The sequence below is a fragment of the Anser cygnoides genome, chromosome 2 (assembly GCF_040182565.1).
Source record: "Anser cygnoides isolate HZ-2024a breed goose chromosome 2, Taihu_goose_T2T_genome, whole genome shotgun sequence".
Classification (NCBI taxonomy): Eukaryota; Metazoa; Chordata; class Aves; order Anseriformes; family Anatidae; genus Anser; species Anser cygnoides.
The window spans coordinates 146,199,698-146,224,934 of record NC_089874.1 but is presented as its reverse complement, the minus strand read 5'-3'; the positions used below and the strand labels follow the sequence as shown (position 1 = coordinate 146,224,934).

Below are 25,237 nucleotides of genomic sequence, written 5' to 3'. Positions count from 1 at the left end.
GTCTAGTGTGAACCTTCCTTGCCACAGCTTGACACCATTCCTGTGGGATGGTCACTAAAGAGAATATCAAATCCAATAGCAAAGCATCAGCATAATGAAAGAAACATAGCCAAAGGACTTAATTGTGACATATTTTGTGTCAAAATGACAAAAATAATGCAACTTTCCTTTAAATTTGGAAAATTTCACAAATCTGCATTTACGGTTGTCCTGGTTCCAGTTAGGACAGAGTTAATTTTCCCTCATAGTAGCTGGTAGGGTGCTATGTTTTGGATTAGGATGAGAAGAGCGCTGATAACATGCTGATGTTTTAATTGTTGCAGAGCAGTGTTTACACCAGGCCAAGGACTTTTCGGCTTCTTGCTCTGTCCTGCCAGCGAGCAGGCTAGGGGTGCAGCAGGAGCTGGGAGGGGACAGACCCAGGACAGCTGACCCAAACTGGCCAAAGGGGTATTCCATACCATCTGACGTCATGCTAAACAATATATAGGGGTGGCTGGCCGGGGTGGGGGGCCGGCTGCTCGGGGATAGGCTGTGCATCGGTCAGCGGGTGGTGAGCAATTGCATTGTGCATCACTTGTTTTCTTACACATTATTATTATTAATACTATTATCATTATCACTATTATTATTATTGTTATTATTATATTTCTGTCTTAATAAACTGTCTTTATCTCAACTCACCGGCTTCACTTTCCTGCTTCTCTCCCTCATCCCAGCGAGGGAGGGGGGAGGGTGAGTGAACGGCTGTGTGGTGTTTAGCTGCCAGCCGGGTTAAACCACAACAACGGTCCTCCAACCATTGGAATTATTAGAAAGAATTTTCCCTATGGATATTGCAGCAATAATTGTTAGATTGATAGATTTGTTCTTAATAAAAAGAAATCTATAAAAATTAAATAGATTAGATAGATTAGATTAGATAGATTAGATTAGATTAGATTAGATAGATTAGATTGTTCTTAACATTTTCACTGACACTATGGAGAAGAACAATACATTGAATATTAACTAATTAACATATATTAAATTTGGACTTGCTACAAATAACACCAAGATATAAAAAGATCATAATTATTATGGACAAGGAGAAAATGAGCTGGAAAGAAAGAATACATTGGGAAATGTTGAGGAAAAAAATGAAAAAAATGTTATTTTTACATATTTATGTTGGTACAGTAAAAACAGCCTACAAAATAAATGAATATATAAATAAATAAATAAATTGACATATATTGGCCACTTAAGACTGATCAGATATTCAAATTAGTCATAGGATTTCAGAGTGGTCTTACAAAACAGACAAATCCCCTTCTTCAACATTTACTAACGTGTCTGACAATTTTTGTGTTACTGTGAGTAGAATCAAACACACAAAGTAAAACGAAAGCATATAGTCTGAGATTACTAGAGATTAAAGTAGCAAAATAAATATGATCTAGTTAAACTATTTAACCTGCTGATAAAATTTACCGTATGCTTTATCTTTCTTGGAAGTTAAAGCACTTAGTTGTAATCTCTATTTTATTAAACTAATGAAAGTGTGTAAAAGTCCAGAGAAAAATAGTAGCCTCAAACAAAGAAGCAGTGGTAAAAAAAAATTTATGCTTCATGAGTGTTTTCCAATTAAGGTAAGATGTGTGATGTGTCGGTAGGGTTAATAAATAAATAAATAAATAAATAAATCTTAAAATTGAACTGAAAGATTTTGGTAACATTTATTTGGATAGCATTTATTAACAGAAAGGGTAATGTTTAAATGTCTATTGATTGTATGAGGCCAGAGTGAAAAATACTGCAAGTAATGTTCACAGTTCATCTTCAAGGTTAATTTTCAAAGCTCATGTTCAAGATCAACTTGGCTGCCTGTATTCAAGAGCAAATTACTTTTGAACAATATTCCTCATTTTTGATATGCCAGTTAACTGATGAAGCAAGTTTCACTACCACTAACTCTTCCTGACAAATAGTTGCTTTAAATCAAACCAAGCCATTACTGCCTGACTTGAGCAGGCTGTGAAACACTTTTTATTCTCATGGCAAAGCTGAGAGTCCATTTTACAAGCCAAAAAAGAGCTAGGGTAAATTTGTTCATTTTAATACTATTTATTCAAAACCCGCTTTATTGTGTTCACATACATTACCATATTTGTCCTCTCAATAAAACTTACAAGCAAACATATTCTCAATTTGTTAAACAATTTTCTGAATTCTGCAAGAGTATCACCTATAGAAGGATGTCCACAGGAAAAGTCTTGTAGACCCATGAACATAGCCAGACTGCTGGATCTTTAACTGCAAGGCCCATAAAGCTAGAAGAGCCTCCATGAGCTGTCTTTTCACAGCACACCATAGTAATTCTTGCGGAACATATTATTCCCTTTACAGTGGCAGCTTTCTACATGATTGAAGATCCTTTCTCTTTTGCAATGATATTCCTACACCTTCCTGACTTTATTTTTCCTTAGGTGGCAAAGATGAAATGCAATCAGTTTCAAGTCATTTCCAATGAAATCAGTGCCAGTGAAATCAGTTAGGCTATTTCTGAGTACACAGGTATGAGCCATATCAGTTAGATTTTAATCAGACAGTTTTCCTCCTAACCAGTTTAATTAGTCAGGGTAAATAATGTTTTTTAGCTTACTAGAAACCAGAAATTAGGTTATATTTCATAGAGTTTATTTTCCAACTTTAAACTAAAGAGCTTCTTATCATTCAGAAAATAAGATTTTTGTGAGAAGTTTTTCTTTCTAATTGTTATGAATACACATCTTGGTTTTCACATTTTTGCCCTGACATTTCTGCCAAAGTTTTCCCCTTTTTCCCCTTTTTCCCTCTGACGTTTGCCAAGTAGATATGAGTAGACAGTAATATATATACATATATATATATTATGTATATATATATGTATACAAGTTAAAAATAAAATAATAGTTTTGGTTGGAAATAAGGGAGTGAGTTTAACTGTTGAAGTTACAGTAAAATCAAATGCAAGCTTCTTTTTTTTCTTTTTTTTTTTTCTTTTCTTCTTCCATGCTACATTTTTTGAACTACTACAAAGCATTCCTGGGACCTCAAGGAATAACAGACTTTCGGAGCTGTTATGTTTACTTAGATACTTCCTGTCATCTCTTGGCTCCCAGTGACTAGGAGTGAAAACTGCAGCACAGCAGGCACAATGTGGAGGAAGGACAATGGCAAACAAGTTCAGAATGTGAGAATTATATACAGCAGGTTCCTGGGGAGTGTTCATAGCTGCATCATTTCCAGGAGATCGATTAACTGTGGGAAATGATAAAGTGCCTGGAAAAGAGCATACTGTAGAGGAAGGATTTTCAAAGCTACATTTCTGATACCAAAGAGTCTACCTTACCAAAGCAGAGTATTGCAGGTTCAAAGAAAGGAAATGGTTCTGTTTGAAGATCATATACACACAGTTTTCTTCTTGACAAAACAAAGTGATCAGTCTATGGCCAGACAATCAATTTGTGTCTTCTTGCCATTTCTGGTTTTGCCTTTTTATCAGAACCTCATTATTTCAGAGAAGCATCAGCTATATTATTTAGGCTGACAGTCTACACATTTCTGAATCCAGATAGACCAGTAGTGCTGATTGGACAATGGAGAAAAAAAAGAAAAGAGTTTTGTCTTTCAGTTGTAAGACCTTCTCCTTTCTGTGTAATCAACGAGTAATAGTGGTGTTTCAGTTTTTATTTAAAATACTTGGATAGCCACTGAGGATCCTAGTTGATTTTATCTCTTATATTGTAATTCCTCTTTCTAATTCTAGCTTTTAATGCCTTGTACGTACTCTTTTTTTTTTTTTTTAATGGTTCCTGGATGTAAAAACTGTGATGCACAGCATATGATGCTGTTTTGTGTACACAGCAGAATGTAATATTTTCCTTTATTAATAATGTTAATATTTAATATAACATTTTAGTATTAATAAAATATCATTTGTTATAATTATTACTAATTATATTTAGACACAAATTTTGAGTAACTATTTCTGTAATGTTCTCATTTACTTGTCTGATAATGTTTTAATCCAAATAATATATTAATTTATCAATTTAGCAATAATAATTATTAATAATAAAATAAGAGTTGCTATTAATAAAATAAATAGAATAAAAGTAGAGACAAATCACTAAATTAACAGAGTCTATAAATGAACTCCAGTGTTTTAACACATGGATTGTTTATATTTCTGCTTCTTAATTTTGTTTTGCAGTTCTAAGATCCGTTAAAGCCTCCTAAAGAAACCAGGTTTGTTCAAAGAGAAGTAAAGTTAAATACAAGGAAAAACAAAAACAAACAAAAAATCATTATATCAGTAACCAAACCAGTTTAAACAGCTTGCTGACTATTTTTATAATTTCTTGTATTAAATCATCATCATAGTTATAGACAGCTGCTGAGCAGCTCCCCTATAGTTTGCTATTGTCTACCATTTATAATATAAGCCTTCAGAAAATGTTTTGCATCAAAAGCTCATATTATTAGAAAATAATAATAATAATAATAATCAAGTCATATGTTGAAGATTTTCAAATATCATTGGCTGGAAACTGTAGAATGACAAAATATTTTGGAATGAATACACTATTCACAGTTTATAGTGCAGATTTTATTGCAACACACATACACGAAAGTAATAAAGTATTTCTAGGTAGAGTTTTTTTCCTCCTAATTTATGGAGAAAATGTTCTTTTAAGCACAGATTTGTTCTTTCTTTTAACCACTTTAGTTTGAATTAGTGCTTTAGGTAAGTTATTTTATAAACACGAGACTAAACCTTTGTTTGGAACGTTAATAGCTTTTCACAGAACAATGCAATGACATGATAGAATTTCCATTAAGAATGTCAGCATTAAACTGTTATAAAACCAAGTCAATCATGTTTTGTCATTAACTCTATGGTTAACTGTGTTTAACATTTTTGGCTAGAAACTGAATAAACATTAGCAATTCTTTAGCAGCATTTCAGATACATTTTAAAATTATAAATTTCTGTCTTGCTTTATAAAAATGTTCTACATAACTAGCTAGTTCATTAGAAAACAAACTGAAGTAAAACCTAGATAACCTACAAAATCCTAATATTATGCACTGATCTTAGTTTATAAGCAGTTTATAAGCTACCCTTTGCTCAGAAGCAAGGTAAATAGTGCATGTATACATTTGTCTCACATTATCTCTATATAGTTTCTTACTTAAGTAGCTTTTTTAAAGGGAAGAGAAAATGAAGCTGGAGTTCGTCTCAGGAACACAGAGTGACACTGACTTATTACTCCTTTACTCCTTCATTCCCGTCATTCATCACCTCTTTAGTTGCATAACAGCTGTAATCTCACTTGGACACAGATTTTAAGTAATTACATTTCTGTAAAGTTCTAATTTACTTGTCTGGTTATGTTTTAATCCAAACGATACACTTATTTAGAAAATATAGAATGGCATTCTTTAGCATACAGATTTTCAACAACTATCTATATGTTGTACAAAAAGTTATCTATATTACATAGCGAGCAACTGAAAGGAATATTGTGACAAAAAGAAAAGTAATGACTAATAAGGATTTTAGTCTTCTGAAATTCATTGCAAGTAATACTTTGTGTTTATTGATTATATAGCTTAGGCCTATAAAAACAGGCCTATATGAGACAGCATTATACAGGATAATATTGTAAATTTATGCCTTATGAGATCAGGTTGTTTGTCCAAGTGAGAGAGGAAAAAGAAAGAGTACAGTCACCTTACCTATTAATTTAATATGTATTACCACATGGAGAGGAATGTATGTGTATATAGGACAGATCCTTACCTAGTGTAAGGATAACTGTGGGGAACTGCATGTCTAGGAAATACAGCTATGAAAACAAGTTGAAAATCTTACTATAACACCAATATTGTACAGTCATACCATACATTTTGATACTGCTTTTTATTAATGACCAGTTTTTCTCATGTATGGCCTTATTTATGCCTTTTTCAGTTTTTTTTCATTTTCTCTCTTTTTTTTTTTTCTTTTAATATATTTTTCTCTTCTCACCTCTAAAAAAATTCACATAGGTATCTCTTGAAAATTATTTTAGGGAAAAAAAAAAAGTGCTAACCAAAATAAAATAACAGCTGACTTATAAGTTACATTATGTCCTGTTTAAACATGGTTGCCAAAAAAAAATCTTATTTAGGTTAACAACACTTTGCAACAATTTATTATAAAGTTTGCATACAACAAAAATTGGGGGAAATTGTGCTGTAAATTATTTAGTAGAATTAACTGGTACCTCAGTATGGTCAATTTATAATACAAAACCAAAGAAAACGGTACTGTTTATACAGACTTTAAAAGTTACTGCTGTGCAAGTACTGTAGAAATAATACAGTGTTCTTTGTTGTGCTTCATTTCTTTGGGTGGCTCAATAGCTGGAAACATTTCAGAGAAGAGGAAGGAACAATTAAGTGTTTTAAAATAGCTTATAGTCAGACAATTCAAATAATTGATTTACATAGCAAAGAAGAACTTGTCAGGTGGCTTAATAACAGATTACAAACACTTTTTATGGGGAAGTGAAATGCATTTAAAGAGCTCTTTAATTCACAAGCATATAAGAAATTCAAGGTTATAGAAACACATTCAGTCTAGAATTAAAGTTTTAGCAGCAGGATCTGAAAAAGCTGATCCAAAATAATAGCATACACATATATTTATTCATATATTCATAAAAGTTACGTGATAAATGATTTTACTAGATTTAAATAATAATAGTGATAATAATGTTAATAATTATATTAATGAATAATAATAACAATAACAATAATAATAATAATAGTAGTTAATAATGCTCTGACATCTCATTACCCTTATTAGAAGAGAGCTCAGGCAAGAAGATGATAACCACTCCCTCTGGCTTTAAATCATTTTCAAAGGTGGGGAATACCTGCCCCAATGAAGTAAATGAATTAAGTCATCAATATTTTTTACATCTCAAACTAAGTGTTTAAAAGCATGCGAATTGCTAAAATTATGTGATTATACAAATTGCTAAAATTGCATTATTGTAAAAGAAAATAAACAGCAAATGCTTTTTTCATGACTCTTTTTTTTTTTTTTCGTAAAATCCGGCAAGGTTCAGACCAAAGACAGAATGAGCTAGAAAAAGCCTGCAGTCATTACATAATGCTGCACTGTCTCAAAATAAGCAGTAAGCATCACATTTATATTATCACTTTGATAATATAGTTTTTGAAAACATATAATTTCAGAATTTTTCTTACAGCAAGTTGTATTGAAATGAGGATCTTTTCCTGATATTTTTGATGTAACTAAAATTTTACTTGAAAGTATTAGACCTTTTTACAGCTTTTTCAATGAACATTTTTATTCCCAAGTCATGGGAAATAGAGACAGAGAGGTATTTTAATGGCCACCTACTCTATCATCCTTTGCCATCTTACTAACTGAAAAGCCATTTTGCCAGGCCACACATGTTTATTGGGTACTACAAGGCATAGTCCTATGAGTTACAGTCAGAAGGCTTTACTGTGCTGCCCTTTTCTCATGGAAAACTCGAGTAGGGAACATTAGACATGCTGCCTCTGCTAATTCCATTATTTCCTGAACCTTCATCTACAGATAATGGCACAGGTGATTGATAGATAAGACTGACTTTTTGCACTCTACCATGTGGGAGAACAACTCAGCATGGCCTCTTTTAATAGCAAAGATGATTTATTATTACTTTGGAAGTGCTATTTCTAAAGCTACCACAGATTGAATATATATATTTATTTGACATTTCTATAATGTCTATATATATTTAAGTAGTTTTAAGTAAGTTTTATTTAAATTTAGAAACTGAAATGAACACGGACTAAAATAGAAAGATAATTATTGCCAGTCCAACCCTCCAGTCGCTTGTTAGGCAGCAGTCCCACTGAGTTAAGAGTGAGGAACAGAACCTTTAGTTATTTCCTTTAAAGATCCTCTTAAAAGGCACTATCTCCTCCTTCCAGTTCCCATTATTTCTAATGAAATAGTGATGAGAAATTTACTTTAGAAATGACATTTTTTAAAGCTTAATAAGATTTGTAGACATAGTTCTTTCATGTGTTCAATCTGAAAATAATCTTTGATTATAGATGTTAAAAGGTTGATTCATGAGTATTACATAATGACTTAAGAAAATTAATTGCTTTGACGATTGAAATATATTGCATACATGTACTGCTAATTGTGCGTATATTTTGTGTTTTTATGAATTTTATTCATGTATAAAAGGAGCCAATTTCAAAAGGAGTCAATTCCTTATTTGCAGGATGCTTAACTTAATTGCAAGATAGTGGTTTTTTTTTTTTTTTCTGCTGCTGATAAACTCTCTACCTGATTATGTCAAAGCCTACATGATTTTTATAATTTGCTACATATATTGATTTTGAAGGTATCAGTTTTACCTTGCTGAATTAATTCATCCTTTTAGCTTGAGCAAGGCCATCTCTTTCCACATAAATAACTCAAAAATATGGAACTGGATGTGTAACAATTGTTAAGAATTAAAAGCACTGTCTAATGTTTGAAATGAGACTGTTAACTTATTTTTCTGTTTTAAACTAGAGCCTTTTATTTCATAGAATATCAGTGCAGTCACTCTATTAAATATCACGGGAGCTCTTTAGAGAGAAATTGAAGACCTAGTAAGACTCCTCAGAGTAATACAATGCAAATTGCAGAGTTCTTCTGTTGCATCCAAATTATAACCAAGGCTCAAGGGTGTGGTACTAGACCAAACACCTCATAATTTATGAGAGCTAAAAAAGCACACCTTCTATGCAAAAACAAGAATCTGGTCTAATTAATGTCTTCACAATATTATCAAGGAGTAATTAAGAATAAAACTAACACAATACTGACACAGGGCAAATTACCCAACTATTATAGATCATTCCCAACAGCACTACACTCAAATATGATACACAGGATTATATTATTATATTATTATATAGGTATATTATTATTATTATTATTATTATTATTATTATTATTATTATTATAATAAAGGAAAATACACCTTTCTTTAGTTTTACACTTTCCCTTTCACTGTTCCCCAATGTCCTAAGGTTTGTGGTGACAACTTTTTTCTCAGGAAGAAGTTTTGGGGTTTATGATGACTCATCAGCATCCCAACTTCTTTACTAGGAGGGTCATGACATTGAAGTGGGGAGTTTCCTCCTCTTGTATGTTCTCTTCAGGTTACTTTTATACATTTATTAATACATGACACCTACTCATTCTTTCCTTGTTGTTTCTTAATGTTCGTGTAATATTCAAATTTTACTATTTATGGTCAATTTTACTTAGGTTGGATAGTTTCCCCTTGCTCCTTGCGACACACGCTTAATTTTCTGCAGAATAGTCTATCTAGTTAGGTTCACGAAGAAGAGATTCCATAAGTACAAACTTCTTACCTTCATTAAGATGCTTCTTTCAGTACGTGACATCCCGAAACCTACACTTTCGACACAAATAAGAAGGAATAAAGGTAAATGTAATATTCAAGACATGGTCTATAAGAACATAGCAATTTCACCAGTTTGTTGCTTGAAAGTCTCCTGAACACTTCAAGTCCTCTTTTAAAAACTTGTAACTCAACTGGAAGAGCATGACAGATGTTTGTGGAAAATTGGAATAGCAGGTTTAATGACAAAAGCCTGCCTAAGTAGCTGTGAGGTGTGCACACATACTTTTTACTCTACTTTCTTCTTGTTCTATTTATCCTTCTTTTTAATACAGTGACAGTCTATTTACATCAAAGTTTTAAGTGTTGAGTTTACATTAAATATTTAAATCTGACTGTATCAAGCAAACTCAACTTGACCTTCTATTTTACTGAGCACCTACAATTTCAGTGGAGCTGCTGGTATTCAGTGTCTTTGAAAACAGTATTAGTTATTAAAATTGAGGAATTTAAATTAATAATGACTGACTGTTATTGACTCTTCTAACTTCTCTAGTACTTATCCATTTGCATTTTCATTATTAATTTATTACTTGAATTGCAACTGAACCCACTGTTTCTCATTTTTTATTCCCAAAGATATTGTGTACTAGTGCCTTTACTTATGGATTTTCTAAATCTTCATTTTGTATTATGATCCAGATTCTTTTTTTCTCTTAATAGTTCTAATTTCTATACATTGTTACAATATTTTGTCTGAATATTTTGTCTTGCTATGTCAAAATAGCTACAAAGAAGAGTTTGTAAGAGAAATCAAAAAAAAAAGTTTTTTTTTTTTTTTAAGAACATCGTTTCAGAAACTGCAATAGAATAATTACCAAAGCTATGCTATTTGATGCAGTGGCATTTTATTTTATAATCCAAACTTTCACACTAAGTGCATTTTCTACAAAAATTGAACTTTAGCCAGAGACAAATAAAAAAAAGTTACATAATCTCTTAAACAATGATTAATGTAATACTTTGTCAGTATGAAATAATTGAGTTATCAAGACAGTAGTACAATAGTAGTAAAGAGAAATGAAAACACAAAAACAGTTTCTGAAAGAAGTAGCTGAAAACTCTGAGTCATAATATAGAGATGGATTGAAAGGGACAGATAGAAAAAAATACTCTCTTATTACTTTTATTCCAGTGGCAATAAAATAACAAGAAATAATTTGGTCTCAAAACTGAAACATTTGGAATATTGCAGTTCCTATTGGGGGTATAATTCCAGAGTTTTGCCTTATTTCCTATGAGGGGACCAAAATTATTATCATAGACAATGCTATTTCCTTACCCTTTCCAGGTACAAAAATTGCCAAGACTAGTAAAGTTTGGACCGAAAGCCAAAAGATTTTGTAGTTCATTGACATTTTTATTTTCTTGTTAACTAGATTAAGGAAATCATATACATAACGCATAGTACTAGTGTTTAAGATTTTATGTGACAATAGAATAACGTTTGCAACAGTCAGTGTTCAATTTGTGTCAGTCCTAGATGTTTAATCAATATCAGTATGGAACAGTGTTTCTAATTGTACTAAAATAATACAATTCTTTCTCTCCTTTTTTTTTTTCTTTTTTTTCTTTTTTTTTGTGTGTGTGTGTGTGTGGTATCTATCATACATGTTACTTTCTTCTGTGATGTTCTTTTAAAATATTAATATTCTTCACTGATTTACCTTCCTATCAGCACAAAATATCAGTTGGCATTTTTTCACATGCCAGGTCTGTTAATTTTGGAAAAAAGAGACCTTTTTTTTTTTTTTTAATGTAGTGGTCTGGAAAAATGTAATAATGTTTCTAATAAACATATTTTGGTTACAGTGAAGTTTCAAAATACTGATATTGAAAACAAATTGTTTTCATTTTAGCATGGTTAATTTAACATTTCCTTTTAGCTAAAATTGTCTAGTTAAACATTCACAATATTATTAATTTAATGTTTCAAACACTACAAGGGCAATCCCAAACAGGTCTAGGGTGTAAGACTAATCTCATATAACACCAACTATTACAGATGAAACTCTAGAATTAGCTGGGATGACTATAAATTTGTAATGAGATATTTTAATCTATAATGCAAAGCTAATTGTCATATGTAAAAGTTTCTGTATAAGAACAATATACTGCTGAACACAGAGAAAGCATAAAAAGATATGGAGACCTAATGCTTTCTTATTTCATCCACTGCCCACCAGGTGGTTATATGAATATAACCAGTCAGAGTTTATCAGTTTACTTAATAACTGCAAAGATGAGGACAAATTTAAATTAACTACAATGCAAAATAGCTTTGGAAAAATTGTTCATTGGAAGGGGTATTTCTCATGGCCAAATCAATGTAATGTACAAAGAGATAACTTGGGACAGAATTCAATAAGGCCAAAACAGCAGAGAACCTGCTTTTAACAGACCTGTTTTCGATGTGCTTGTCCATGACTTTTGAATTCCCTTTCTGTCACCTTATTGAGTCTCTTTATTTCTAACGCCCAGTTACTATTTTTATATTTATATTATTTTCTGTGTTCAACTACAAAGATCATCCATATGGTTAAACTATATGAACCTTCACCACAAATTTAACTGTTTTCCCATGGAAGATTACTGTTTTCTTTACTGTGATAACATTTCAACTTTGTGAACCACATATTTTCCCAAACAGTCTGACCTCCTGTGAATCATTCTTCAATTTTATTTTCTTTCTTCAGATGTACATTATCCCTTTTTAAAAACATTAATAATGTTTTTGTTTGTTTTTCTGTTTGTTTTTTAAGTGTGGTTCAAGCAAGACCTAGTAAATTCTTTGTCATATATAATTCCTACTCTATGGTTCCAAAATTCAAGTTGCAAAGAATTGGTGAAATAATATACATGCATTATATGTAATATACATAGAAGAATAAATGTAAGAATATAATCTATAATACTTAAGAATATTATATATACACATGATATAACTTTTTCATATGTATATGTGAAAGAATATATATATATTTTTCCAATATATCTTCTAATAAATATGTAAAACTTCTTTTACTACTTGTTATTAACATTTATTTAATAACAGTGATGTTATTTGTAAATATTTTTCACTCTTCCTTTTCAGATTACAATAAGCCCATGGAAGCTGCTGAAGTCTGAAGTTTTCTGAACAACAGATCTGTTGATGAATGTTCCTAGGGCACCCTTTAAATTTCTAATATGCAATCAACAATTTAAAGCAATGATACTACTCTAATGCTTAGAATTTTCAGAACTGGTTATCTAAGATAGAAGAATTCTCCCTTGGGAATTGCAGTTTTCTAAATTAATCAGATTGACTACAACGTGTTTTTTTGTTTGTTTATGTGTGTGTGTGGTCTGTCATTGCATCTTCAATTATGCACTCCACGGCAAAAAATTATCATTCTTGTTAATCTTTTCATACGTTTACAATAAAAATTAGAATAGACTTCTTCATTCCTTCTATGTACATATTTGGAAGTCCTTGTTATTGTTTGCCTAGTATTCTTCATTGTTTCCATTTTGATTACTTCTGTTTCACCTCTTTAATTTCATGTACACTCCTATATATTCCATATTTACAAGTTCAACATCAGTAATTTCTCACAGGTATTTTGAGTATTGTTAATTATAATCTAGAAATATCAATAAAAATAGAATAAACTGGTGAACTTAAAGACAAGAAAAAAGTTTTCACATTAAAATGACTTAGTGTTTCAATATCTAAAGAAGATTAAGATTATTCTTTTTCTTAAGAATCCCAGGTAGTTAGAACAATGCTTTGTTGTCCTCTTTAATATTTTCATGGCATTAGTCCCCCAAAACTACAACAAAAAAAAAGTAGTTTTGCTGAGCTAGATGCCATGCAAATATATGCAAGCAAACAAACAAACAAAAGTATAATTGTTTTCTATCTTTAGTATTGTAATGGTCTACTCTCTCCCTACCTTCACCCCCCCCCCCCCCCCCCCCCATCATCTCTTCAAGGTTTGAGATTCTTTTTTGCTTATATGATCTTGTATAATATTAGAATTATGGATTCTAAATAAATATATTATTGACAAAATTCATAGCCTTTGTAGTCACCTAGTACAAGGATCTATCCCCATCTTTAAACCAGCTTCTAAGTGGTTACTACATTCACTCGGAATACTGGAGAATTTGGACTACTTATCCTGTAATTAAACTGAAGTAACTGAAGTGACCTCATATTGTATCTCTTGAATACAGTAAATGCTTTAAGTAGTCCAGGCATAGCTTCACACCTCAACTTAATAAACAGTTGTACAGTATGTCACGTGCAAAATGGTGCTTGTTTAACTGTGTGGCCTGGAAATTGTCTGTTTTTATTGTGAAGGGAAATGCACTACTGTGTGCATTAGCTTCTGTTAACAACCTTTCCAAGTAGCAACTGGCACAACCCATCCTATTCCCCTTCTTTCAAGTGGAAGTACAGGACTCTCTTCCACTACTCTAGTCCTTCTCTGAAAAGAAGATTCCCCTTCAAGAACACTGAGAAGTTCAAGTTTCTCTAAAATACTGTGAAGTCTTGTCTTTATGTGAGTGTAGCACCTCCTTTGAACTCTCCTCCATTTCTCATTGTATACTCAGTGGGAGGACCAGTGAAGAAAAACATGAATTACTTTATAGTATGTTAAGACACCTGCAAGGGAATATTGATGCTCCATTCCTTTTACAAATGAATATTTAAATATTTGATGCTATACATGCATTGGGATAATGTCTGAAACTCACATGTCACTATTTCAGGGTGAGGTGAGAAGTCTAATTATACTGTTATATAGTGACTTCTTGTGCTACTTAAATTGACTAAGCATTTCTTTAGAAAGAATAATGACAACCACTCTTCACACTCTCCTACTGTTTCAAGTTATTAGTTTATGATATGGAACATACATCTGACAATACTAATACTAATACTAATACTAATACTAATACTAATACTAATATATTCTCTAGGCAGAAGATCATTTGTTTCTCCAGGTGCTTTCTAACCAGTGAACTATAGAACTAAAGAAGGAGCATAGACAGACAGAAATACCATTCTACATAAAGTTCAACCTAATAGTTATCCAGTAGAAAACCTGTACGATCTGTCCTTGGAAGCAGGAAAGTCAAAAATATTAATGGATCTGAATAGACTCAGGCAGACTTAAGTCTCTTATGTTTCTCCCTACAGACAAAATGGTTAGATAAGCTTTGGTTAGGTGGGCTATATAGTCAGTAGAAAACTGCCTGGAATTTTATTTGTGGTACAAAGTTCAGCTGTTACCCAGGTACTAGAGATATCCCAGTATGGAGGCTAACACAGTTTTTCTTCTTTATTAGTTATCCTAGAAAGTGGGACAGAATACAGTCTCATAAAGTTCATGGATGATACCAAAATAGGGAAAGCAATCGGTTTCCTGGAGGTCACTTGAACATAAATTACTCTATATTCTGATTCTGTTAGTCTAACAAAGAATGAAAGATGACATAGTTAACAGTGGTAAAGTAAGCTCTGACAAAACTACTTTTCAATAACAGCTACCGCATTGAGAAACTCAGGCACCAATAATAGAAAAAGATAAAATTATTTTTCACTATTAATCCATAGCTATCTAATTAACAAGACAGGTAGAATCTGTTTCCCACGATTAATATGAACTGATGCAGCACTCCTGTAGTAACAGAAAACATAGCCTGACTTGCAGTTTAATTATTTTATTCTGTGGGACATCATACAGATCTCACCAAATGTGAAACTTGTCCAAAAAGCCATGGAAAGTAAAAACAACTATTCTATTGATTTGAATGGTCTTTCAGTATGGAATAAAATTATATAATATAATAAAATGAAAAACTTTTTAATGTAGGTTAAAAATCACAGTACATGATACGTGAATTTTCAGCTCGCTGTGTGGAGAAAAATGGGAAGGCATATAGAGAATTTGTTACTTGAACAGTTCTTAGGTGGTAAATGTTGCTGTTTTGTGTGTGTGTGTGTGTATGTGTGTGCGTGTGTGTGTGTTTTAACATTAAAAAAATCAACAATTATAAACTATACCAGCTTTCAAAGTTGAAGTTCTTCCCTGCTGAGGAGTGTGGTGATGTTACTCAGGCGGGCAGCTGAGCTCCACCACAACCACTTTCTCACTCCCCATCCTCAAAGAGAAAGCTAGAGAAAATATGATGAAAAAGGCTCAAAGGTGATATAAGAAGAGGGAGATCACTCAATAATTATTGTCATGGGCAAAACAGACTCAGCAGAGGGAGATTAGTGAAATTTATTGCCTGTTACTAACAAGCTAGAGCAGTGAGAAGAAAAAACAAAAACAAAACAAAACAAAAAAAAAAAACAACCTTCCTCCATCCACCCTCTTCTACATCCTCCCCCCAAGCAGTGCAGGGGAACAGGGAATGGGGGTTGTGGTCAGTTCCTAACACTTCATCTCTGCTGCTCCTTCACAGTCACTCTCTTTCCCTGCTCCAACTTGGGGTCCCTTCCACTCGCAACAGAGTGCAAACAACATCACTTATTGGCTTGGAACTGGCTAGCTGTGGGTCCCTTTGGAGCTGGCTGAAACTAGTTCTTATCTAATATGGGGCAGCTTCTGAATTCTACTCACAGAAGTCACCCCTGCAGTCCTCTGCTACCAAAACTTTTCCATGTAAACCCAATACAAGGAGCTACATAAAAATTACCTACTTCATTATGTGAGATGGATTTGTAAAATATTATGTTTGAACTTCTAAGTTGAGAAAAGTCTCAAAGATGGAACTTCAGCATAATTAATACATAGCTCCACACATTAATGAATGAAGTCTTTTGTCATAGAATCATAGAATGACTAAGGTTGGAAAAGAACTTCAAGATCATCTGGTCCAACCATTGCCCTACTACCAATGTAACCCACTAAAACATGTCCCTAAGCATCAGGTCCAACCTTTCCGTGAACACCCCCAGGGATGGTGACTCCACCACTTTCCTGGACAACCTGTTCCAAAGCCTGACTGCACTTTCTGAGAAGAAATGTCCCCTAATTTCCAGCCGAAACCTTCCCTGCTTTAGGAGAACATGAAGCCATTCCCCCTAGTCCTATCGCTAGTTATCTGTGACAGAAGACTGACTCCCAGCTCCCCACAACTTCCTTTTAGGTAGTTATAGAGAGCAATAAGGTCTCCCCTGAGCTTCCTCTTCTCCAGACTAAACAACTCCAATTCCCTCAGCCGCTCCTCATAAGACTTGTATTCCAGGCTCTTCTCTGGACACATTCCAGGGCCTCGATGTCTTCCTTGTAGTGAAGGGCCCAAAACTGAACACAGTTCTCGAGGTGTGGCCTCACCAGAGCAGAGTACCAGAGGACAATCACTTCTTTGGTCCTGCTGGCTATAGTATTCCTTGTACAAGCCAGGATGCTGTTGGCCTTCTTGGCCACCTGGGCACACTGCCGGCTCATGTTCAAGCAAGCATCGACCAACCAACGCCCTGTTGTAGTTTAACCCAGCTGACAGCTAAGCACCACACAGACGTTCGCTCCCCCTCCCCCCTCCCTCTCTGGGATGGGACAGAGAATCAGGAAAATGAAGCTTGTGGGTTGACATGAAGACAGTTTGTTAGAAAGGAAAGTAATAATAGTACTACAAATAATAATGTGTACAAAACAAGTGATGCACAATGCAATTGCTCATCACCCGCTGACTGATGCCCAGCCTATTCCCAAACAGCCAGTCCCCCAATCCCAGCCAGCCACCCCATATTCATTGTTCATCATCGTGACATCAGATGATATGGAATACCCCTTTTGACAGTTTGGGTCAGCTGTCCTGGTTCTGTCCTGTCCCTGCTCCTGCTGTACACCCAGCCTGCCCGCTGGCAGGACAGAGAAAGAAGCTGAAAAGTCCTTGGCTTATTGTTAAGCACTGCTCTGCAACAATTAAAACATCAGTGTGTTATCAAAATTATTCTCACCCTAAATCCAAAATACAGCACCATACCAGTTACTAGAAGGAAAATTAACTCTACCCTATTTGAAACCAGGACACTCCCCTAGATCATTTTCCTCTGCACAGCTTGCAAGCCACTCTGCCCCAAGTCTGTAGCACTGCATGGGGTTGTTGTGGCCAAAGTGCAGGACACAGCACTTAGCCATGTTGAACATCATCTCTTTGTATCTGCTCATCAACCTATCCTGTCCAGCTCACCCTGCAGGGCCTTCCTACCCTCCAGCAGATCGACACCTACCCCCAGCTTGGTATCATCTGCACACTTACTGAGGGTGCACTCAATTCCCTCCTCCAAATCACCAATAAAGAGGATGGACCCCAACGCCAACCCCTGGGGAACACCACTGGTGACCAGTCAACAGCTGCATTTCACTCCGTTCGCCACTATTTTTTGGGCCCAGCCGTCCAGCCAGTTTTTAACCCATCAAAGAGTGTACCTGTCCAAGCCATGGGCTGCCAGCTTCTCCAGGAAAATACTGTGGGAGACTGTGTCAAAGGCTTTGATGAAGTCTACATAGACTATATCAACAACCTTTCCGTCATCCACTGAGTGGGTTACCTGGTCATAGAAGGAGATGAGGTTGGTCAGGCAGGACGATGAAGTTGGTCAAGTTGAGGTTGGATGAGGTTGTCAAAAACAAACAAACAAAAACAACAAAACCCAGCAAATAAAACAGCAAAAACAATAAAATCTTCCTTAAAAACAGGATGTATAGAGACATTGTTTCTATGAACAATTAAATGTAGTCTATATGCTTATTTTGCTAAATTAAATATACACCGTACAGTTCTATTGATCTATTATAGTATCTTTAACAAAGAGAAATCACTAAAGAGATGTTCTGTGCTAACTCCGTTGGGGGAAAAAAAAAAAAAAAAAAAAGAAGTTAACATTTCAGGAACACATAAAGGTAGCTAATAATACAAGCATTTGAAACAACAGCAAATAGTTGCATATCTGATTAAATGCAGCAGGGACACCTCTGTAAGATTTTCAGCATGTGTAATTTCAACCCTGACAGATCAGCAAAAACAAAGATATTCTGGTGAGCAGAACTAATTTTTACATTAGAGTTTTTCTCCACTGTTATCTTGAAATTCAAATTAATGGTTATGGAAAACTGACATTGGTTTGTTACATACCTATCTGACAATATATGAAATAGAAATGTAAGCCTCATGAAGAAAATCACAGAAAGTAAACCTTCAATATGTCAACAGAAAAAAAAAAAATCTAATGAGAATATAAGCATTGTTTTATTTCAAAGACATAATCAGTATTATTGCTGTGGCTTTACTGAAAGAAAGAAATAGTATACAGTTCAGTGCACATTTGACACTTTTAGGAATCTAAATGTAGATATCTCTTTCTGAGATTAGCAAATCTGTTCATTGTCTACGTAAAGTCACCTAGCGTTATTTGAGATTGTTTTGAGTATTTAAGATTTCTGTATAGAGATGGCAGGAAACTTGTGCCTGTAACTTGGGCTGTTAGCTGAAGTCTGGTACTTCCAATGAAAATAGATGCCTACCCTTCATCAACAAAGACTGAACCTAAAAGAGGAACCACAGCCTCCAGTTCTCCAAAGAGTAGAGTTCATGCCAGTTGCATAAATAAAAACATAAGGTGTAATTGTAGAAACAGCAGAGTATTCAAGCCATCCATAGACATGTCAAATGTGATACAAGAAACAGAGTTAAATAGTAGAGAAACATCTGCCATTTTGGACCTGCGGTTAGAGGCCAGATAGAACAGCTTGTGCCAGTTTAAATAATGCTACATTCCTGAATTTGATAAACTGAGTCATCCCATTCAAAGAAATTTAGCTCATTCTAAAATACACATCATCTGGCTAGTCACTCCAAATTCCAGCCTTGACTAGCTGCATTTAGAACCACTGAATTACCAATGGAATCAACCAGCAGTCCCTTCACCAGTATGTTCTTCAAGGAGGTGGGCAAGACATCCACACACTAAGGGCAAATTACCTCTTTTTGTTAACAATGACCCCTTCAAATCATACATTGAGTGACTTACTACATCACCTAAGGTGAGACGTTATCAATAACTGCAGAATTCATCAAGTTTAATCTATGCTTACTATAGATAAGGTAGGCTTTGCTTAAATGAAATTTGATCAGCTTTTATAGCCTGCTGAGGGGCAGTCCAGGCTCTCAAGTTGTTTTTCAGTCATGATGTTCATTAGTTCTGCACTATTCCTTGCTGATTTTAGATTAGGATCTTTTTTTCCTCTGTTTTCTTCTTTCCATACTCCTACACAGTCACTCTTTGTAAGCTCTTAAAACGCAAAACAAATTTCTTCTATTTGACTTTATCACATCCACCAAATGCATGTTATCCTTACAACACATTCTCTCCTACTTGCTATGGTCTTCAATATTGCCTTAACCTAATTTATGTTCTCCCTAAATTAGATTATATGCAAGTAAAATAGTCTTTATTATAAGGTCAGCTTTTCTCTCTCTCTTTTTTTTTTTTTTTTTACTACGTTGTTTAGCCTGGTGGGTGTTGGTCACTACCATCTGAATACCAATGCCTTCCACTAATTATGCAGAGCAAATCCATAGCTAATGAGGTGTTGCAATCTTTCAGTAATAACCTACTACATTGATTTAGGCAGATTAGGTGGCCAGCACATGTTTATGTTTAGTCAAATTTCTCTCGGTGCATATGTCCATTCAAAGCAATATTTTAATTTGTTGGATAACAAGATAGCTTTCCAATCAACTTATAAAGACATTCTGCTTTTTGAAATATAGAAAATGTGTTATACAACTCGTTCCAAAGATAATATTGGAAAATAATATTGTAAATGATTCAATGCCTGGATTATTTTGTCATTTTTAAAGGCAAATATTTTCTATGGCTATTTTCATATTAAATTACCTTTTCTAATCTGTTAATGTATTAATAAAATGAGTGTCAAAAAATAGAACAACACAGAAGACAATCGACCTTCAGAATAGAGATAAAACAATCCTAATTAAGGAAAATTAATGTGAGTTAATGGAGTTATGACAAAAGATTTATGTCCCTGAACATAAATGAACAAAGTATGATCTTAAAAAGCGTGAATAAAAGCAAATCTCAAGATATCAGAGTGAAAATATTTAATACTTAGAAGTAAATATATATATATATATCTCTAAAGAAGCAAAAATTTCTACTTGCTTTTGCAGTGTCTCAGGTAAATCATTCAAGACAAAATAACTCAACTGTTTTCAAAAAGATGGTAAGGAATGGTAAAAAAAAAGAAAACAACAACAGCAACAGCAACAACAACAACAACAAAAACACTTATTTTGAAATATATTGACTCTATTGACTCATTCAGAGATATCCCCTTTTTAATCTATGAAAAGATATAAAGATATGGGCAGGACGAACTCCAGATAGTCTGTGAGTTTCCAATCTGTTCGTCCACAGCAGATAGTTTAGGGGCACTCTGTTTGATGTTCAGGCACTGATGCAAAATAAAAGAAGGAAACACAAATGCCTCAATGTTTTCTTTTGGACTATATAGGAGGCCTGCCCAATAACCTATGCTGTACAAGGCACAACTATATATTCTAATCTAAAACAAAACAAAACAAAACAAACAAACAAACAAACAAGAAAAAAAAAAACACAGCAAAAGCAGATAGTCAAAAGGATGAATGAGACTGAAACATATGTTAACATTCATCGATAGTAAGTCTATTTTTAAAATCTGCTGTCATCTTTCATATTGTATAAAGAGCCAATATTCTCAGGATACATCTTCTGAAGAAATCAAGTCCAGGAAGAGACACCAGTTTATCTTACTCATAGACTACCTATCTTGCCCATAGACTTTAGGAGCAATAGAGCAGAGAAGTCAAAGAAGCAAAGATAAAAGGACTTCATTTTTGTGGAAAGTTTTTCTAGTTAAAAAAAATAAAACATTGACTATTATAAACAAATTATAAATTAATAAACAAAATTGACTATTTAAAAGAATGGTAGTTTAAATAACAGATATCTCTGATATTTTTAAATAACAGATATCACCACCTACTAAGAACCCAAGGAAAATCAGTACTCTCACTGCTTTCAAAAGTATTACGGCATACATAACCTAACTGTATCTTTTTTTTTTTTTTTTTTAATTGAAAGTTTCACGTTATTCTTTGACCTGATGTCATAAAATCTCCTGGAGCTGAGCTTGTGCAGCTTGTTTCTTTGATGATTTATCTATTTATAGATCCAAAAGCTAACATTTTAAATAATCAAACCCCTATATTTTCCAATTTAATACATAAAGTCAGATTATTGTGTCTGTGTCAGTGCCTCTAGAAATAGATCAGCATTTCATTTCATAGAAGGTGTTAATTTTATTGATTTAATTGGTTCATCTGTGCCTGTGCAATGGAAGCAATAAGAATTTTCTGCTATGTTATTATTGTTATTCAAGCTTTTATTTTGGGAGTGAAGAGAGCTCAATTCTGTGTGCTGTTTAACATGTTCTGGAAACTGCATGCAACCCACAGGGCTGAGAAGCAGATACAGAATCATAACAACGTGTGAGTTGGAGGGGAAGTAGTATTTGAGTTATTGTTGGGGTTTCTTCTCATCTGAATTTTAGATGTTATTTTGGGTTTATCATTATTCATGTGTTTTATATTCCAGTCAAGTGTATGGTTCATACTGTAATATATTCTTGTATCTTTATTTTATAGTATGTTTGAACTGGGTTAATTTGCAAAGATGTAGGCTGTTCATTTCATCTAGTCCATTTAGAATAAGTACATTTTAACTTGTATAATACAGAATTTTGATAACAAGATTCTCCTCTTCATGTCTTTTAATTTCTCTGTGGTCCTGTAGATCCTGACAAGGATTTTTTTTATTTTTTTTTCAATTATGACTAAATTAAATATTCCCTGAAGAGTTGCTATATATAGCGAAGTCATTTAAGCAAATGTCAGCCATTTAAAATCAATGATTTCAGAAGACATCATTTCCACCGTTCTCATCAGTATCAGTTTGGTATGAATTACAATGTGCCATGAAAAACTAAACTTTATGGTTACTTTTACAGTCTCTAGAACTGTCATTTGTAAAACGTATCCTAAAGTTATCAGTATCAACAAATATATGCATATGGGAAGTTTACCATACTACCATGTTTGTATTTAGCTTCAAGTTCTAATAGGGTAGGAACTACCATATCTGCTCCAAGATGTGGTATCTGTTAAAAATGTTCCTAACTGCAAGTTTTCAGAATTTTTCACTGAAAATACACTGATATGAGGGTGGAGGAGAAGACAAAGAAGAATGAATACGAAATGTCAGGTTTTTGTAAGGCGGTAAAAATCAAACAAGCAGGAAAAAACAAACAAAAAAAAAACACACAAAGTAGGTTCTGAAAATTCAGTTACAAAATATATCATAGAACTAATCAAATTTCCTAGTAAAATATGTTGTGGTTAATGCTGTCCCAAATTATAACTAGTTTTTACTTTTTCTTTATTGCCAGTGAAATTATTGTCCTTTTGCCTTATTTCTCCTGATCTCCTCACCCATTTTATAATGTCAAGTTCCTTATATTAATATATTTTATTTTCACAGAACAGCCACCATTAGTTTGCAATTCTAAAATGCAGAAGACTGTTTATATTTCTCATTAATTTACTCTAAATATACAAATGACATTTTAATAATTCAATGGAACAAAAAGCTAACACGGAAAATAAAATAAAATAAAAAACAGAATAAATTGTACTTATATATTTTATTTTATATTAGGGCTTTCTGTTAAGGAAAATATTGTTTTAATCTAATATTTGTCTTTGACATTTTCTCATTGTTACCTGCTGTCCTTATTTCAAATTAGTGGCATCTCTAGTTTAGTTTTGTTAACAGTTTGTAGTTTTCAGAGACACTAAACTTGAAGATACATCAAAAGTAAAGAAAAACCTGAAGAAGAGAAAAAAATCTCAGTGAGACTGAAGTCCAAATAACACTAGGTTTCAGAAAACTGTTCAGAAAATTGTGAATTCTTCCTAATTCACTCGTTTTAGAGAGTTGGCATATTCTTTGATGTATAATGGTTTTTTCTCCTTCACAAACTTTTGGGTTTGATTTTTTTTATGAACCCTTAGTGCAATGTAGCCTGACAATGATGTCTTAGTTAGTTTCACGTGTTTTGTTTGTTGTTTCTTGTTTTTTTTTTCTATCTCCCTCAAATTTTCTACCTTCTGATGTGACTGAATAACCACAAGTTCTTGTATTATGAATTAGTGTGAATAGTAACACTCCGTATTTTTCATCCCCTTCACTTAATTGTGTAATGATGCCTGTTTATGTGCTACCTTATCTTTTTCAGCGTGACTGAAATCTTAAGCCTTCAATTCAAACAGATCTCAATATTGCACTTGCTGGGATTTTGTATACGTTCTCCTTAAAAGCAGGTGGAAAAAAAAAAAAAGTAAATGAATTCACACATTGAGTAAAAAGAGCCATAAAATTATCACTATGTGATTCCATAGTGCTTTAAGATGGATGTAACAGCTGCAGCTGTAAGAGGAAAACATTAATATATTATCTTCATTTCAAGAAGTTGAATAAACCTCAGTAATCTGCTGCCTGATTTTCAGCAAGAGATATTCAACACAAATGAGAATGAAATTAAAAAGAAAGTGTATTACTAGAGCTTCCCTGTACAGAATCTTAAGATTTCATCACGCAGCACTGCTGTTGTTATAACAAAATGACCACAAGTCTTGGGACAGTACCCAAAGCCCTGAGAACAATTGTGTATCATGTTAACACAAAAGCAATAAACAAGAGATTTTTATCAGCTTCTCACATTACTCCACATGAAAGTTGTTGCTGTCTTTACCATGGGTGCAATGGGTGCAGGATGACGGCTGGTCGAGTGAGTATTTAGGTGAGGAAGAAGCAAGGACTTGCAGAGGTCACCAGTCAGATATGTTGCTATTAAATGTTACATATTTGAATGTGCAATGTCTCATGTGTATTGAGTGCTAAATAAGAGAGGTGAGAAGGAAGGATAACAAAGAATAAGGTCTGGAGTTGTGAAGGAATATCTGTGTAAGGAAACTGCTCCTCAGTGTATGGAAAAGCAATAAAGATAAATGCTGTTAAAATCGGTATGCACATCATCACATAGTGGTGGTGGCAGTAGACCACAGGACGCCATTCCCAGTTGAAAAATGCAGTTCCCAGTTCAAAAAGTAATTTTTTTTTTTTTTTTTTTTTTTACATAGATTTGGTACGGAATTAAAAAATATACTATAAGCATTTGGATAATAAAAGTGGGATTCCTCTGTCAAGAAGATGATCTTCTACAGAGCCATATGTAAGATTTTTACATGAAGACATTTCTAACTGAGATAGTCACAACAACTTCCTACTAGTCAGAGAGAAATGGGCACATCTGGGACATAATTCAAATCAGCCTTATAAAAATGTCTAAACAAGGTCAGAGTAATTGTCACCTAAACATAAGCTCATTGTCCATAAGCCTTTCTTGCTCATTTATTTTAAGTTAAGTTTTGCTGGCTAGAAAGGAGAGAGGGGAGATTAGTCTGATTTCTGTGATGCCTCAGTTTCACTGCTGTTTATAATCTTCAGCTGTCTATAGTGATTTATCATACATTCTTCAAGGGAATAAAGGACATCCTTTATTCATATTTTTTATTTTTATTTT

General features: G+C 33.5%; 1 long non-coding RNA gene across 1 annotated transcript; it reads left to right on the top strand.

Moving 5' to 3' along the window:
* The first annotated feature begins 529 nt into the window (after positions 1-529).
* On the top strand, positions 530-13,266 carry LOC125182955 (uncharacterized). Its single transcript, XR_007163840.2, has 4 exons — positions 530-553; positions 4,238-4,272; positions 9,368-9,548; positions 12,619-13,266. It is a non-coding gene; the product is annotated as an uncharacterized lncRNA (long non-coding RNA).
* Positions 13,267-25,237: the final 11,971 nt, after the last annotated feature.